This window comes from Manis pentadactyla, chromosome Y, assembly GCF_030020395.1.
Source record: "Manis pentadactyla isolate mManPen7 chromosome Y, mManPen7.hap1, whole genome shotgun sequence".
Lineage (NCBI taxonomy): Eukaryota > Metazoa > Chordata > Mammalia > Pholidota > Manidae > Manis > Manis pentadactyla.
Window position 1 is genome coordinate 2,116,695 of NC_080039.1, and position 19,414 is coordinate 2,136,108.

Consider the following 19,414-nt stretch of genomic DNA (forward strand, 5'->3'; position numbering starts at 1 on the left):
ATGCGCACACCAACGACACTTCCAAGCTTTAATCAAGGCCGACCAATGACAACCAAGCCTCTCGTACCCTTTCGCGTACTTCCATCCATTTACTAATTAGTTATCGCAGCACACGTGCACCTCTGGGAGACTGCACGCGCACACATACAGAAGCCGCCACTGTGGGCAGCCGGGTAAGATACCTGAGTCGAGCCTGTCCCTAGTAACAGTGAAAGCCGGCAATACTGCCGCCGCCTCTGCACAAGCTTAATTGGGTTTTTTTACCGCCTAGACTCCCACTCACCTCAAGTCACAGTTTCCTTCAAGGCGTCTAGATTCCATTACTCCATAGGCTACCTTAAGCAGGGAAGGGGGAGCACGCAAACAGCCCAGAAGGCACATTTCTGCTTACCTGCTGGTGGACCCGCTCAAGCTCACTCATGCCAGAAGCGAATCGAGAAACCCGAGCTTTCCACCTTCGGTCCAGCGTTGTCCGTTCTGTGTATTCCTCTTACGTTCTCCCGGCACCACCCCTCTTACGTATAAATGACTAAATCGCGTTAGGATCTTCTGGTTAATCGCGTTTCCCTAAAGCTCTCAGAACTCGCGAGAGCTTTATTTCTTCCGTCCTTCGGCAACGTCTTGGACTTGGGAGCTGAGAATAAGCCGTCATTCTTCGAACTATCGCGAGAGCTTAAACGTAGTGCCAAATCCCCTTTAACTCCTCTCCTCCTCCGTGTTTTCGTAGGTTTCCTTCTTTACTGAGCTAGCGCTCTTTTCCTTTTCCCTTCCAGTAGTCAGAATTTACACAAAATGTTTACGTTTTTACTAGCCCTCGCCTGCCTTTGGGAAGTTTTTCCTATGCAAGACTATTAAAATGCCCATAGTACACATTGTGTGAGGGGATCACCGGGAGAACAGCGTTGGACAGAGAAGGCACACAGTGAATCTGTGGCATCTTGCTGTGCTGATGGACAGTGACTGCACTGGGGTATGGGTGGTGACTTGATAATAGAGGTAAATGTAGTAACCACACTGTTTTTCATGTGAATGTGAAACCTAAGTAAGAGAGTCTATCAATAATACCTTAATAAAAAAATACAGAAAAAAGACCCAAATAACGTTTGGTTCATGTGACCTCAGGTTTCGTCGGGTGCGTGGCCAGTTTGTGCAGAAGTCAACAGTGGCTTGAGTAGAATACTCTGGGAGGGGAAAGAAAAGACGTTGTGGGTAGAGTCTGCAGAGGATGTTCAGGTTGAGGAACATCGGAGAGGGTATTCCAGCTGGCTGTGGGAAGCTGCCCGTCTGAATGGTTTAGGATGGAACCCAAGGCCTCTCTGCTTTCGCAGCGGCCGAGATGTAACCCATGCTCTGGGGGCCACCCGTTATTTGGTGAGGGGACAATGAAACTACTTTAAGGTGAATGACGATTAGGTAAAGTGCCATCCCACCTCCTCCGCTCCTTCCTCTTGGCAGGAGGCATTTCATTTTTCTCCGGTGGTGTAGGCTCTGTAGCTTCTACTGCTGCACTGCTGTCCAAAGCCACTGGGCCCTGGAGGTTGTGGATGATACTCTTGGTGCCCAAGGGATTTAGTGCTGTTTGGATGGGCATAATCCACCTGCTGAAAGAACTGTGCTTGTCCACATAGGCTTGGAATGGAAGGAAGTGAGCTACTGTTGTCAGAAGAATCACTTCTCTCTTAGGTTCCTTAGTTCAGATTTAGCGCCATAGGCCCCTCAAATGAAATAAAACATACAAGTGAGCAGCAGCTTCTGTGTAAGAAATGCACTAACATTCCTCTTAGGGAAACAATTAAATATGCAAGGTTCTGCAGCATCCTCCATGGGTGTCCTGCTGCTGGGATTCATATTACATTCTCAAAAAATTTGTCACATAAAAGATATTTCTGCTTTTTCAGTTTTAAAACACTCAAATGTGACTGGATCAAGTTTCTTTACTGCTTTTTCAACTTCTAGCTGGAAAGCTAGCTTACATAAACGTTTTTTCAGCAAGTAAAAAACCAGGACACTTACCATTGTGAACTTAATGCATAAATATGATTAAAAGGTATGATATAAACTAAATTCCCTAATGCATTTCCTCCCCAAAATGATCTAACACAACAAAATAAAAGGAATATACATAAAAATTATTTTATATGTAAATGTCCACATATACAAATACAATGTGTTCATAATTGCTTATGTAAACAGAGCTAATGTTTTCCAAAATGGTGGAAATATGTATTTACAATTATATGGCATTCCTATTCCTAAAAATATCCTAATATGTTGAGACTAGTCAAAATACTTTGTATTTATATGAAAAGCAGAGTTCTGACAGAAAGGGTTTTTGCATTTTCACCCATGTGAAAGATTGTAAAGAACTAACTGTTCACTGCATTTCAGGACATAGGACATGCCTCACCCTTTGCTAACTGTGGCCAGTGGCACTTGTCAGTCATTGTGAAAACCAGATTACACAAATTTGCAAAATGCTTTCCTGAGAAACTAATCTTCCTAATATTAAGGACCTTTTTGAACTCTGAGATTGGTGAGTTCATGCTATGGAGCAGTAGGGAGGTGTATTCGCATCATTTCCTTTTCATTTAGAGTAGCACAAAATGTGAGTCTGAGACTTAAAAGATGATGCAGGGGTTCTTGATGACGAAGCCAAAGAATGAGCTTCACAAACACTCAAGGAAGTAGAGCAAGGTACAGGCTTTTATTTAGAGATAAAGTGAAAGGACAGAGCTCTCGGCTCACACCAGGAGGGGCCAAGAGAGTCCATAGTGGTGCATTGTCTATGGGGTTTTATAGGCAGTTGAGGATTTTTCGAGAACATGAAAGAAACTTAGGGATGTGGGATTGCATCACCTGCCCTGTCCTAAAGGTGGGCTGGGACATAGTCTGATTGCTAGGGCTGACAGCAGAGTCCTGGGTTATGCTGATATCCTTGCAGAACACTCAAACATTCAAGGCCAAGTTGCTCCTGGCCATTTGACCTTTCACTGATCTCACTGAAGATGTCTGTATCTTTACCCTAGAGAATTAGTGTGATCTTGAATTTGCAAAGTGCTTAGCACAAACTTTCAGTAGGAACTTCTTTGCCCATTGTTACTTGGCTCTGACTGTAAATATTCCACCCTGATTTTCCCGGAGGCCCTCACCCTACTCTGACTACACCCACCATCCCTGTCTCAAAGCTATGTTTCTGACAGGTCTTATGTATGTATGTGAAAATTAGCCCTAACAACAGACATAAATGTGGGTCAAATTGCAGTATTTCCAGAATCTCTTGTCTGGCCTTTGTACATCTCCATATCAGTAGTGTTTCCAAGGGTGGAGAAAAGTAGTACATTTCCATATCAATAGCTGATAACAAGGTGGGGCGAGCAAGGGTATATGCCTGGATTGGGAGGTTTGGTGGAGTCCCTTTTTGCAGTTGAGTTCCCAGAGACATAGGTGAGCCAAAGTTGATGATTGCTTATATGTGTTAGGAAAATAGATATGAGTGGGGTGGAAAGAGGAAAAAGTCCAGGAAAGCCCACTAAAAAAGACTCAGAGTTAATGAGTTGCTCACTTAAAGCTCAACAAGCCAGGAGTAACTTGGCCTGCAATGGTTGAATGTTACCGAGATAAAGGAACGTATGTCAACCATAGCCCATGTTTTTATTCTGTTAAACATGCAGGGCCAGATCTTATTAACCTACCTATAAGCTGTTTTTTCTCCTTTAGCCTTTATCAAGTAATTTGAAACCTTCAGAACGAATTTAGCATGCAGGCCCAGCTGTAAACACCATAGTGAAATACAAGAAGGATTCCTTCTTAAAGATAAAATTGCATTTTACCATTCAAAAAAATAAGAAGTAAGATTCTTTATGTACTCTTTAGCAGACAATAACTTAGCCCAACTTGCGGAGCTGGGCAGGTAGTTTTAATTGATATGTTCTCAAACCAAGCTGCTCTCCTGGGAGGTGACCAGAGCAGTAAATTTCTTGCTTTAATTTTATTTATTTATTATTATTTTTTATTAAGGTATCATTGATATACATTCTTATGAAGCTTTCACATGAAAAATGTGGTTATTACATTCACTCTTATTGAGTCGACCCCCCTTATCCAATTGCAGTCACTGTGCATCAATGTAGTAAGATGCCACAGACTCCCTATTTGTCTTGCCTCAGAATTCCAAGAAACTTAAGTTAATGCTCTATTTTAAAAAGAATTGGTAACTCGTGAATGTGTGTAATATTTTGGAACCAGTTTATAAAACAAATATCCCTGCAAAAAAAGATACATCCCATTCTGTACTATTTAATATTTTTCTGCTTTGTTTTATAGAAATTATTTTGCTTAATTCACAAATAGAATTTGGCTTGAGAATAATTTTGTCCTGTGCTTGGCTTTGGTTCTGGTTATTCTTTTGTTCTTAAGGACTACACATTAAAATTAATTATTTCAAAATATGCATTGGAATAACAATGAGTTCAGTATTTCAAATACATTGTGCTGTTGTGCTAAAAATGGATTCACCCTTTGCCCACGTGTATAAGGATTAAGAGGAAAGAAAACTAAGCACTGATACTTCAAAAATGTCCCAAATTAAACAGAATCATACTTTTGGCACATTTTTACAGGCAGTTCTTGTTATTTACATTAGTTATATTCTATAAAGTCATTGTGCACACTGAGTTAGCAAACATTGAACCAGTGCTCATAGGGGAAATACAGGGTTAGATCCTATAAACCTCTGATAATATTTTCATCAGCCTATTGATATATTAACTGGTCTTATATTCATATATGCATGAAGACACCTTACTTCATATCCGTTGTTAATCCACATTGAACTCAAGTCTACCAGGCTTATAACTCATCCTTAGTCAATGCTTATCTAAAATGTAATTTCTCCATAAGGCATGACAGAGCCTTCCTATGCTTCAGAATATTAGGCAGCACTTAGTGTTTTGCTTGGGGACCATTAATAGCAAAAGCCCAACAAGAAGCAGGAAGAAAAGGAGTAGAAGTGGCACTCACCAAGAAAAATACATATATATGAAGGTCATTTTCACCTTCCTTAGCTTTGTCTGGGGACATTCATACCAGGCTACTAAAATTTTTGGCTGTTTTGTGCACTTCAGTGAATGGCAACACAGTATTGAGTGTGAGATTAAAAGTGAATTTTACTAACCAGACATATTAGTAAATACAGAATCTACAAATGTTAACTATATTTCTGTGAATTTGATGGTATTTTAATGGACAAGGAGGTTTGGCGGTTTTTTGACATAAAGCGTTTGGAACTGAAAAAGTAGAAATACAAATATAAATGGAAGGTATTATTTCCACTATATATAATCACTACTCTACATAACCAATCTCTTATTTTAGGGTTTCTTTGGTACTACAGAAATATAAAGCCAGAGAGATTCTTTTTTTATACATGTGATTAAAAAAGTATTTTATTGGGATATAATATGTCAAAAGCTGTATTTACTTAATGGTGTACAAGACAGTGACTTTCGGAACAAGTATACACCTGTGAAAACATCACCATCAAGGACATAGATTATATCCATCACCGCCCACAGTAACCTCCCACTGTTTTTCCTTGGTATCACTAATCTACAGTTACATGAAGAACATTATGGTTACTAGACACCCCCATCACCAAGTCCCCACAAATCCCATTACAGTCAGTGTCCTTCACCGTAGTAAGATGCTGTAGACTCACTACTTGTCTTCTCTGTGTTTCAACAGCCCTCCCCGTGCCCTGACCATCACATTATACATGCTATTCGTAAGGCCCCCTTTCTTTCCCTCCACTCCCCCTTACCCCTCCCTTCCCACCCATCCTCCCTAGTCTCTTTCCCTTTGGTAACTGTTAGTTCATTCCTGGGTTCTGTGATTCTGCTGTTGTTTTGTTCCTTCAGTTTTTGCTTTGTTCTTATACTCCACATATGAGTGAAATCATTTGGTACTTGACTTTCTCCGCCTGGCTTAGTTCACTGAGCTTACACCCTCTAGCTCCATCCATGTTGTTGCAAATGGTAGGATTCGTTTCCTTCTTATGGCTGAATAATATTCCATTGTGTATATGTACCACCTTTTCTTTATCCAGTCATCTACTTATGGACACTTAGGCTGCTTCCATTTCTTGGCTATTGTAAATAGTGCACAGATAAGACAAGTAGTGATTGGATAGCATCTTACTATGCTGATGGACAGTGTCTTAATAGGGTATGTGGATGGGCGGACTTGGTGATGGGGGAGAGTCTAGTCAGCGAAATGTTCCTCATGTAATTTTAGATTAATCATGCCGAAATAAAAGAAAGTAAAAAAGTTTCTGTTTTTTACTGGCTTACTTTTCAATCGAAATTTAATTTCTCAGTCTTCTCCCTTAGTTACTTACATACAAAAATTAGAACTGCACAAATAATATTTCTTCATGGTTAATTTTTTAAAGTGAATCATAACAATATCTAAACCTAATATTGGTTAAAAAAACACAGAGCAGGAGGCACTTCAATTTGAATTTCAGTGATATGGGAAAATAACTACATATTCAAATAACTAAATTAGAATATCAAAATATCTTTATCCCCAGTATTTATTAGTATTTTTCCTCTTTCTGCTCACCTATTTGTTACTTCAGAATTACACTTAAGAGAAGTTTATATTTCAAACTCCACAACAATCAAGTTTTGGAATGGAAAAGGATCTGGGACAATTCTTGCCTCAAGTAAATTGTGACTGACTAGAAAATCAGCCAGATATCTTGGTGCAATGTTGCTTCAAAACACTGTGGAATTCTGATGACATCCACTTCACTGGTCTCCTGTGGAGACAAAATTTTAGAACCTTCACCTAATAATCACTATCAGAAATAAAACACATCAAATACAGTTTCCTATTATGTTCCATACATTCTGACAGAGCAAAGTTTTGCATATTTATTTTAATATCTTAAAATTCCAACTTTTAAAACTTCCATGTTTTTTAATCCCATCAAAATAATGTACTGTCAAACATTGAAAATAAGGAATATCTATAACTAAAAACTGCTTGTTTGTCACATATCTCCCCTTATTGTATTTTTTCTTCCATAAGACATAAAAACTCTTGGTGAAAAGATCTTTTGGGAGTAAATTTCTGTCATTCAGGTAATTTTGTCCTCAGTGGCTACACAAACTCACAGTGTGACATGTTAAATGTTACCATTAGCATAACTACCCATATTTGAATTATTGAAGTAGTAACAGAATAATAGGATAATGATAAATACCCAGAAACAATGTTATATACCAGTTTTTCCAGTATTATCCATATTAATTCAAGGGCTACTTCTCAGCCTTAACAAAGCTGCAATAACTAAAAATCAACAAGATACTACTGGTATGATTGATATGGATGAGCTCTTTTGATCCAATTGCTTTGAAGAAGATATACTGGTTGCAGAATGCAGCAGACGTAAGAAAAATTATTTTTTGTAGTTGACTCCTAATCCAAAATTTTTCTTGCCTAAGAGTTAACAAATATTAATATACCATATACCCCTTTGCCATTTACATATTAGTACCAGCTATTTATTACAAAAGACTGTACACTTTCCCTTAAATTGGCTTTTATATTCATAGCAAATTTCTGAAAATGAAACAGTGAATATACCCTCTGTGGTAAACAATTTTTCTAGTTTTAAATACAAGCCAGACACAGTAAAAGTTTGGACTGTAAATAGAAGCCAGACACAGAAAAAGTTGGGCTGTAAAGCCTGAGTGTGTGGTTAAAGGAACCAGTTAAATACGGGTGTTTCACTGATCCTTCACTTGAGATAAGGATACTTTTTCATTGCCTTCATAATTTTCTTGTGCTTGTTGACCAGTTTGCTAGTAGTTGTTCAAGGTTTGTGCTGCAGGCCCTGTATATGGCTGTCCATGCACATGATTACTCTGAGGGTGAAAGAGACCTGTAGGTTAAACATTTCACATATCACAATCAATTAAAATGCATGAGCTGAAGGTTGTCTAAAAGCAGATATGTCTCCTATTTCTAGGAATTTATCTTTAAAAAATGCAGTAGTTAAGAAATAACTTAGAAGTCAATTCCTGAATTGCTACAAGTACTACTATGATAAACAGTGTTTTGAGAAAAAGCTACACGTAAATCTGTGAGGTTATGATATAATATGATTTTCCCCTCATCAAGGAAGTGTTTTGACACTGTTTTTCACCAATGCCTCTGCTAAGAGCATTGGTTCCTCCAAGTGTGGTCCTTGATTAACACTATCAACATCAGTGGGAAACTTGTTAGAAATGAAAAGTGTTGCAAAAACACTCACTCTGACTGAGTGAAAAATATTGAAGGTGGGACGAAGCAACCTCAATTTCTAACAAATGCCTGTAGGTGATTCTGAGGCATTCTAAATTTAAGAACTACAGTCTTGAAAGATCTGAATTACTTATGTTTGTGGTTTAAACTCAGAACCATCCTCATAAAACTTGTCCCCAAAATTGTTTTTTTTTTTTAAATTTTCCAACAAAATTTTGATTTATTCATTGTTACTTGTTCACATCAGTTTTTATGATCGTAGCTTCTCACGCAGGGTCCACTGGGGATCGGGAGCCAGATGCCCCAGAACAATCACTGGGTGGGGAAGCATCCCTTTCCTGAACCTCTGCCTTTGCAGACAATGACGTCCACTTGTTCTGGGTCAAGTTTTGCACAGGTGTCTCAACTTAGGATTCAAAACAGAATTTACCACACGCAGTTTAGTTTGTGTGAATTTAATTTGTATGGATAATTTCTACTGTTCTTACTTTTTTTTTTTTTAAATAATTATTTTTTATTGAAGGGTAGTTGACGCACAGTATTACATTACATTAGTTTCAAGTGTACAACACAGTGGTAGAACATTTATATACATAATTCTAGGTTCCAGCTATCACCCTACCAAGCTGTTACAATATCTTGAATATATTCCTTATGCTATACATTACATACCGGTTACTTATTTATTTTACCATTGGAAGTCTGTCCTTTTTTTTTTTTTTTTTGTGAGGGCATCTCTCATATTTATTGATCAAATGGTTGTTAATGACAATAAAATTCTGTTTAGGGAGTCAATGATCAATGCACAATTATTAATCCACCCCAAGCCTAATTTTCGTCAGTCTCCAATCTTCTGAGGCATAAAAAACAAGTTCTTACATGGAGAACAAATTCTTACATAATGAATAAGTTACATAGTGAACAGTACAAGGGCAGTCATCACAGAAACTTTTGGTTTTGCTCATGCATTATGAGCTATAAACAGTCAGTTCAAATATGAATACTCATTTTGTTTTTATACTTGATTTATATGTGGATAGAACATTTCTCTCTTTATTAATATGGTTTTTAATAAAATGCTGAAGTGGTAGGTAGATACAAGATAAAGGTAAGAAAACATAGTTTAGTGTTGTAAGAGAGCACATGTAGATGATCAGGTGTGTGCCTGTAGACTATGTGTTAATCCAAGCTAGACCAGGGCAATAAAACATCCACGTATGCAGAAGATTTCTCTCAGAACGGGGGGGTGAGGTTCTAAGCCTCACCTCTGTTGATCCCCAATTTCTCACCTGACGGCCCCCCTGCGACTCTGCCTGTCTTAGGTTGTTCCTCCCTTGAGGAATCTTACCCGTCTCTGGCTAACCAGTCATCTGCCGGGGCCATACAGGGAAATGTGAAGTTGGTAAGTGAGAGGGAAGCCTTATTGTTTGAAAAGGTTAGCATTTACTTCTTTGCATATTTATGAACTGTGGCTTCTGTGCCCAGCATTTGTCTTGAGGTATCATTACCACTTGGAAGAATTATGATACTCGGTAAATTTGATATGAGGCACGAATTCTATTTAAGGGTTGTAATTAGGAAGGAAGAATAAAAGCTATAGAAGTAGCAGGCAGAAGAAAACCTGGGAAGATTGATTATTTCTTTGACATATCTTCTTGTAGAGTACTTCAGCATGTATAGGTTTTAAGCTACTACTTAAATTGCACAAAAACATTAACATAATAGAAGTATAGTTACATAACCAAAGCATATCTGTAATTACCAGCCATCTCCATTGAAACCAAGAAAACCAGTTAGGCACCTTAGGCATTTGTGAAAACTTAACTATGAAATAGTGGATATTGTCCAACTGAACTTGAACAGTCTGAGAGAAATCAGACCAATTAAAACAACCCATTCCTGGGGACTGTTCACATGCCATATGTTCTTTTAACAGCAAATAGTCTGTAGTTGTAAGACTTTGGAGCGCTACAATTTGCACTTCTCCAAATTCTTGGTTGAGTTCCAACAGTACAGATCCAGTCAAATTTGTAGTTTTACTGGATGCACAGGCCAGCTTAGATATCTCCTTTCTCATTCCCATGGCAAGTCCAGGAACTGGTGAGATGAGTGCATCTACAGCTGTAGCAGTGCGTGGATCTTTGTTGGTGTTTTTTAATGATCATCTTCTGGCATGAGTCTTCCAGAGAGTGCAGATGTTGGAAGTTCTTTTTCATATCATATCTTAGTTCATTTTCGGGGTAGCCCAATTAGGCTTTGATCATCTGTATAAACACAAACAGACCCTTTGCCTACACTTTTATATGCCCTTTATACCCTTTTGTAGAACTCATTGGAGGTCACCACACAGGAACTGCCTTTTTTTTTTTTCTTTGTTTTTGGTATCACTAATCTATACTTACATGAAGAATATTATGTTTACTAGGCTCTCCTCTATACCAGGCCTCCCCTATAAACCCCTTTACAGTCACTGTCCATCAGCATAGCAAAATGTTGTAGAATCAGTACTCAACTTCTCTGTGTTGTACAGCCCTCCCTCTTCTCCTAACCCCCCATGTATGTTAATCTTAATACCCCCCTACTTCTCCCCCCCTTATCCCTCCCTATCCACCCATCCTCCCCAGTCCCTTTCCCTTTGGTACCTGTTAGTCCATTCTTGAGTTCTGTGATTCTGCTGCTGTTTTGTTCCTTCAGTTTTTCCTTTGTTCTTATATTCCACAGATAAGTGAAATCATTTGGTATTTCTCTTTCTCCGCTTGGCTTGTTTCACTGAGCATAATACCCTCCAGCTCCATCCATGTTGCTGCAAATGATTGGATTTGCCCTTTTCTTCAGGCTGAGTAGTATTCCATTATGTATATGTATCACTCTTCATTATCCATTCATCTATCGATGGACATTTAGGTTGCTTCCAATTCTTGGCTATTGTAAATAGTGCTGCAATAAACATAGGGGTGCATCTGTCTTTCTCAAACTTGATTGCTGCGTTCTTAGGGTAAATTCCTAGGAGTGCAATTCCTGGGACAAATGGTAAGTCTGTTTTGAGCATTTTGATGTACCTCCATACTGCTTTCCACAATGGTTGAACTAACTTACATTCCCACCAGCAGTGTAGGAGGGTTCCCCTTTCTCCACAGCCTCGCCAACATTTGTTGTTGTTTGTCTTTTGGATGGCAGCCATCCTTACTGGTGTGAGGTGATACCTCATTGTAGTTTTAATTTGCATTTCTCTGATAATTAGAGATGTGGAGCATCTTTTCATGTGTCTGTTGGCCATCTGTATTTCTTTTTTGGAGAACTGTCTGTTCAGTTCCTCTGCCCATTTTTTAATTGGGTTATTTGTTTTTTGTTTGTTGAGGCATGAGAGCTCCTTATATATTCTGGACGTCAAGCCTTTATCGGATGTGTCATTTTCAAGTATATTCTCCCATACTGTAGGGATCCTTCTTTTTCTATTGATGGTGTCTTTTGCTGTACAGAAGCTTTTCAGCTTAATAAAGTCCCACTTACTCATTTTTGCTGTTGTTTTCATTGCCAGGGGAGATATGTTCAAGAAGAGGTCACTCATGTTTATGTCTAAGAGGTTTGTGCCTATGTTTTTTTCCAAGAGTTTAATGGTTTCATGGCTTACATTCAGGTCTTTGATCCATTTTGAGTTTACTTTTGTATATGGGGTTAGACAATGGTCCAGTTTCATTCTCCTACATGTAGCTGTCCAGTTTTGCCAGCACCACCTGTTGAAGAGACTGTCATTTCGCCATTGTATGTCCATGGCTCCTTTATCAAATATTAATTGACCATATATGTCTGGGTTAATGTCTGGATTCTCTAGTCTGTTCCATTGGTCTGTGGCTCTGCTCTTGTGCCAGTACCAAATTGTCTTGATTACTATGGCTTTATAGTAGAGCTTGAAGTTGGGGAGTGAGATCCCCAATACTTTATTCTTCTTTCTCAGGATTGCTTTGGTTATTTGGGGTCTTTGGTGTTTCCATATGAATTTTTGAATTATTTGTTCCAGTTCATTGAAGAATGTTGCTGGTAGTTTCATAGGGATTACATCAAATCTGTATATTGCTTTGGGCAGGATGGCCATTTTGACGATATTAATTCTTCCTAGCCACGCGCATGGGATGAGTTTCCATCTGTTAGTGTCCCCTTTAATTTCTCTTAAGAGTGACTTGCAGTTTTCAGAGTATAAGTCTTTAACTTCTTTGGTTAGGTTTATTCCTAGGTATTTTATTTTTTTTTTGATGCAATTGTGAATGGAGTTGTTTTCCTGATTTCTCTTTCTGTTGGTTCATTGTTAGTATATAGGAAAGCCACATATTTCTGTGTGTGATTTTATATCCTGCAACTTTGCTGTATTCCGATATCAGTTTTAGTAGTTTTGGGGTGGATTCCTTAGGGTTTTTTATGTACAGTATCATGTCATCTGTAAATAGTGACAGTTTAACTTCTTCTATACCAATCTGGATTCCTTGTATTTCTTTATTTTGTCTGATTGCCGTGGCTAGGACCTCCAGTACTATGTTAAATAACAGTGGGGAGAGTGGGCATACCTGTCTAGTTCCCGATCTCAGAGGAAATGCTTTCAGCTTCTCGCTGTTCAATATAATGTTGGCTGTGGGTTTATCATAGATGGCCTTTATTATGTTGAGGTACTTGCCCTCTATTCCCATTTTGCTGAGAATTTTTAACATGAATGGATGTTGAACTTTGTCAAATGTTTTTTCAGCATCTATGGAGATGATCATGTGGTTTTTGTCTTTCTTTTTGTTGATGTGGTGGATGATGTTGATGGACTTTCGAATGTTGTACCATCCTTGCATCCCTGGGATGAATCCCACTTGGTCATGGTGTATGATCCTTTTGATGTATTTTTGAATTCGGTTTGCTAATATTTTGTTGAGTATTTTTGCATCTACGTTCATCAGGGATATTGGTCTGTAGTTTTCTTTTTTGGTGGGGTCTTTGCCTGGTTTTGGTATTAGGGTGATGTTAGCTTCATAGAATGAGTTTGGGAGTATCCCCTCCTCCTCTATTTTTTGGAAAACTTTAAGGAGAATGGGTATTATGTCTTCCCTGAATGTCTGATAAAATTCCGAGGTAAATCCATCTGGCCCGGGGATTTTGTTCTTTGGTAGTTTTTTGATTACCTCTTTAATTTCGTTGCTGGTAATTGGTGTGTTTAGATTTTCTGTTTCTTCCTGGGTCAATCTTGGAAGGTTATATTTTTCTAGGAATTTGTCCATTTCTCCTAGGTTTCCCAGCTTGTTAGTATATAGGTTTTCATAGTGTTCTTCAATAATTCTTTGCATTTCCGTGGGGTCCATCGTGATTTTTCCTTTCTCGTTTCTGATACTGTTGATTTGTGTTGACTCTCTTTTCTTAGTAATAAGTCTGGCTAGAGGCTTATCTATTTTGTTTATTTTCTCGAAGAACCAGCTCTTGGTTTCATTGATTTTTGCTATTGTTTTATTCTTCTCAATTTTATTTATTTCTTCTCTGATCTTTATTGTGTCCCTCCTTCTGCTGAAATTAGACCTCATCCGTTCTTCTTTTTCTAATTTTGATAATTGTGACATTAGACCATTCATTTGGGATTGCTCTTCCTTTTTTAAATATGCTTGGATTGCTATATACTTTCCTCTTAAGACTTCTTTTGCTGTGTCTCACAGAAGTTGGGGCTTAGTGTTGTTGTTGTCATTTGTTTCCATATATTGCTGGACCTCTATTTTGATTTGGTCATTGATCCATTGATTATTTAGGAGCGTGTTGTTAAGGCTCCATGTGTTTGTGAGCCTCTTTGCTTTCTTTGTACTGTTTATTTCTAGTTTTATGCCTTTGTGGTCTGAAAAGTTGGTTGGTAGGATTTCAATCTTTTGGAATTTTCTGGGGCTCTTTTTGTGGCCTAGTATGTGGTCTATTCTGGAGAATGTTCCATGTGCACTTGAGAAGAATGTATATCCCGCTGCTTTTGGATGTAGAGTTCTATAGATGTCTATTAGGTCCATCTGCTCTACTGTGTTGCTCAGTGCTTCCGTGTCCTTATTTACTTTCTGCCCAGTGGATCTATCCTTTGGGGTGAGTGGTGTGTTGAAGTCTCCTAGAATGAATGCACTGCAGTCTATATCCCCCTTTAGTTCTGTTAGTATTTGTTTCACATATGCTGGTGCTCCTGTGTTGGGTGCATATATATTTAGAATGGTTATATCCTCTTGTTGGACTGAGCCCTTTATCATTATGTAGTGTCCCTCTTTATCTCTTTTTACTTTCTTTGTTTTGAAGTCTATTTTGTCTGATATTAGTACTGCAACCCCTGCTTTCTTCTCACTGTTGTTTGCTTGAAATAGGTTTTTCCATCCCTTGACTTTTAGTCTGTACATGTCTTTGGGTTTGAGGTGAGTTTCTTGTAAGCAGCATATAGATGGGACTTGCTTTTTTATCCATTCTGTTACTCTGTGTCTTTTGATTGGTGCATTCAACCCATTAACATTTAGGGTGACTATTGAAAGATATGTACTTATTGCCATTGCAGGCTTTAAATTCGTGGTTACCAAAGGTTCAAGGTTAGCCTCTTTAGTATCTTACTGCCTAACTTAGATCGCTTATTGAGCTGTTATATACACTGTCTGGAGATTCTTTTCTTCTCTCCCTTCTTGTTCCTCCTCCTCGATTCTTCATATGTTGGGTGTTTTGTGCTGTGCTCCTTCTAGGAGTGCTCCCATCTAGAGCAGTCCCTGTAAGATGTTCTGTAGAGGTGGTTTGTGGAAAGCAAATTCCCTCAGCTTTTGTCTGGGAATTGTTTAATCCCACCGTCATATTTGAATGATAGTCGTGCTGGATACAGTATCCTTGGTTCAAGGCCCTTCTGTTTCATTGTCTTAAATATATCATGCCATTCTCTTCTGGCCTGTAGGGTTTCTGTTGAGAAATCTGACGTTAGCCTAATGGGTTTCCCTTTACAGGTGAACTTTTTCTCTCTAGCTGCCTTCAACAATCTTTCCTTGTCCTTGATCTTTGCCATTTTAATATTATGTGTCTTGGTGTTGCCCTTCTTGGATCCTTTCTGTTGGGGGTTCTGTGTATTTCCGTGGTCTGTTCGATTACTTCCTCCCCCAGTGTGGGGAAGTTTTCAGCAATTATTTCTTCTAAGATCCTTTCCATCTCTTTTCCTCTCTCTTCTTCTTCTGGGACCCCTATAATACGGATATTGTTCCTTTTGGATTGGTCACACAGTTCTCTTAATATTGTTTCATTCCTGGAGATCCTTTTGTCTCTCTCTATGTCAGCTTCTATGCGTTCCTGTTCCCTGATTTTAATTCCATCAATGGCCTCTTGCATCCTATCCATTCTGCTTATAAACCCTTCCAGAGTTTGTTTCATTTCTGTGATTTCCTTTCTGGCATCTGTGATCTCCTTCCGGACTTCATCCCATTTCTCTTGCGTATTTCTCTGCATCTCTGTCAGCATGTTTATGATTCTTATTTTGAATTCTTTTTCAGGGAGACTGCTTAGGTCTGTCTCCTTCTCTGGTGTTGTCTCTGTGATCTTTGTCTGCCTGTAGCTTTGCCTTTTCATGGTGATAGGAATAGTCTGCAGAACTGGGACGAGTGACGGCTGGAAGGACTTCCTTTCTTATTGGTTTGTGGCCCTCCTCTCCTGGGAGAAGAGCGGCCTCTAGTGGCTTGTGCTTCACAGCTGTGCGCAGACAGGGTTTCTTCTTCCTGTCTGGCTGCTATGGAGTTAATCTCCGCTGTTGCTGTGGGCGTGGCCTAGCTCGGGCAGCTACTCCAAAATGGTGGAGTCGCGTTGGAGCAGGAGCTGCTGGGAGGCTATTTATCTCCGTAGGGGGCCTCCCTGCTCCCTGCAGCCCAGGGGTTCGGGTGCCCAGAGATCCCGGATTCCCTACCTCTGGATTAAGTGACCAGCCCTGCCCCTTTAAGACTTCCAAAAAGCACCCGCAAAACAAAACCACGACCACCAAAAAAAGAATAGAAAAAAAAATTTTTTAATTAAAAAAAAAAAATTTTTTTTAATTAAAAAAAAAATATAAATGGTGGTCGTTCATTTTTCTTTATTCTCCGGTGCCAGCCTCAGGCCTCTGCTCACCGGTCTTTCTGCCCTGTTTCCCTAGTATTGGGGTCCCTATCCCTTTAAGACTTCCAAAAAGCGCTTGCCAATACAAAACAGCAAAAAAGCAAAAAAAAAATGGTCGCGCGCTTTTCTTATGTCCTCTGTCTCCCAGCCTACAATGCCTGCTCACTGTTCTTGCTGCCCTGTTTTCCTAGTATCGAGCGCCCTGCACTCTGGCCTGGATGGCGTGGGCTGGGTGCTCGGCAGTCCTGGGATCCGTCTCCCTCCCGCTCTGCCTGTTCTTCTCCCGCCGGGAGCTGAGGGAGGGGCGCTCGGCTCCCGCGGGGCCGGGGCTTCTATCTCACCCCCTTCGCGAGGCGCTGGGTTCTCTCAGGTGCGGATGTGGTCTGGATATTGTCCTGTGTCCTCTGGTCTTTATTCTTGGAAGGGTTGTCTTTGTTATATTTTCAAAGATATATGTGGTTTTGGGAGGAGATTTCCGCTGCTCTACTCACGCCGCCATCTTCCGCCCCTCCTCCCAAAATTGTTATTTTTAAATGAACATTTGATCATCTGTGTTTCTCAGTGAACCATCTATTGAAAAATCAAAAACTTAATTTAAAAAAAATTTATGAAATTCAATACTGCAACCAAACCAATCAAGACATCCCTTTCTTAACATTTATTTGATAGCTATCAATTTTATGTTAATGTAAAACATCACACAATTTTCTCAATTAAGGCCTGTGTAGGTGGCAGAGAGAATACCGTGCGGGCAGATAGAAACATGCTATTTCAATCCAATACCTCCTTATCAACCTGGCAAGCTATTCTAGATAATCCCTTATTATGTTACATCACAACTAGTAAGTTACAAAACAGTTAAGAAAAATAAATGCTGTTTAAGTAAAGCACAAAGAATTGGTTTGGGTGATAAAAATTAAAAACAAAAATACTCCAACTCCTATTTACCTGCTGATAGTGAGATCCAAATGACTTAGTGTGTAATGGGCATCTTCTGGTGCAGGGGACTGATGCTCATCTGGGGCATCTTGGTCTTGTGGATCCTAATTTTAAATATTTAAAAGAGATTAAAAGGTTGATTATAAAAGCAACTTAAATTTATTTTCAATCTACCAGTGAGATATTTTTTAAAAATCCTAAATGAGAAAAAGAGGGGCAGAAGATGGCGGAGTGAGTAGAGCAGCGGAAATCTCCTCCCAAAACAACATATATCTATGAAAATATAACAAAGACAACCCTTCCTAGAATAAAGACCAGAGGACACAGGACAATATCCAGACAACACCCGCACCTGAGAGAACCCAGCGCCTCGCGAAGGGGGTAAGATACAAGCCCCGGCCCCGCAGGAGCCGAGCGCCCCTCCCCCCCAGCTCCCGGAGGGAGAAGAGCAGGCAGACTGGGAGGGAGACGGAGCCCAGGGCTGCCGAGCACCTAGCCCCAGCCATCCGGGACAGAGTGCAGGGCGCTCGATACTAGGAAAACAGGGCAGCAAGAACAGTGAGCAGGCACTGGAGGCTGGGCGACAGAGGGCATAAGAAAAGCGCGCGACCATTTTTTTTGCTTTTTTGCTGTTTTGTTTTGGCGAGCGCTTTTTGGAAGTCTTAAAGGGATAGGGACCCCAATACTAGGGAAACAGGGCAGAAAGACCGGTGAACAGAGGCCTGAGGCTGGCACCGGAGAATAAAGAAAAACGAACCACCACCCTTTTTTTTTTTTTTCAATTAAAAACTCTTTTGGTATTTTAATTTAAAAAATTTTTTTTTTTTTTTTTTGGTGGGCGTTGTTTTGTTTTGGCGGGTGCTTTTTGGAAGTCTTAAAGGGGCAGGGCGGGTCACTTAATCCAGAGGTAGGGAATCCGGGAACTCTGGGCACCCTAACCCCTGGGCTGCAGGGAGCAGGGAGGCCCCTTAGGGAGATAAATAGCCTCCCAGCTGCTCCTGCTCCAACACGACTCCACCATTTTGGAGTAGCTGCCCGAGCTAGGCCACGCCCACAGCAAGAGCGGAAATTAACTCCATAGCAGCCGGGCAGGAAGCAGAAGCCCTGTCTGCGCGCAGCTGCGCAGCACAAGCCACTAGAGGCCGCTCTTCTCCCAGGAGAGGAGGGCCACAAACCAACAAGAAGGAGAGTTCTTACAGCCGTCACTCGTCCCAGTTCTGCAGACTATTCCTATCACCATGAAAAGGCAAAGCTACAGGCAGACAAAGATCACAGAGACAACACCAGAGAAGGAGACAGACGTAAGCAGTCTCCCTGAAAAAGAATTCAAAATAAGAATCATAAACATGCTGACAGAGATGCAGAGAAATACGCAAGAGAAATGGGATGAAGTCCGGAAGGAGATCACAGATGCCAGAAAGGAAATCACAGAAATGAAACAAACTCTGGAAGGGTTTATAAGCAGAATGGATAGGATGCAAGAGGCCATTGATGGAATTAAAATCAGGGAACAGGAACGCATAGAAGCTGACATAGAGAGAGACAAAAGGATCTCCAGGAATGAAACAATATTAAGAGAACTGTGTGACCAATCCAAAAGGAACAATATCCGTATTATAGGGGTCCCAGAAGAAGAAGAGAGAGGAAAAGAGATGGAAAGGATCTTAGAAGAAATAATTGCTGAAAACTTCCCCACACTGGGGGAGGAAGTAATCGAACAGACCACAGAAATACACAGAACCCCCAACAGAAAGGATCCAAGAAGGGCAACACCAAGACACATAATATTAAAATGGCAAAGATCAAGGACAAGGAAAGATTGTTGAAGGCAGCTAGAGAGAAAAAGTTCACCTGTAAAGGGAAACCCATTAGGCTAACGTCAGATTTCTCAACAGAAACCCTACAGGCCAGAAGAGAATGGCATGATATATTTAAGACAATGAAACAGAAGGGCATTGAACCAAGGATACTGTATCCAGCACGACTATCATTCAAATATGACGGTGGGATTAAACAATTCCCAGACAAAAGCTGAGGGAATTTGCTTTCCACAAACCACCTCTAC

At 39.9% G+C, this 19,414-nt stretch overlaps 1 pseudogene; it reads left to right on the forward strand.

Annotated features, from left to right (window-relative positions):
* LOC130682180 (regulator of nonsense transcripts 3B-like) overlaps positions 1-19,414 on the forward strand; it is a 60,379-nt pseudogene continuing 40,965 nt past the window's right edge.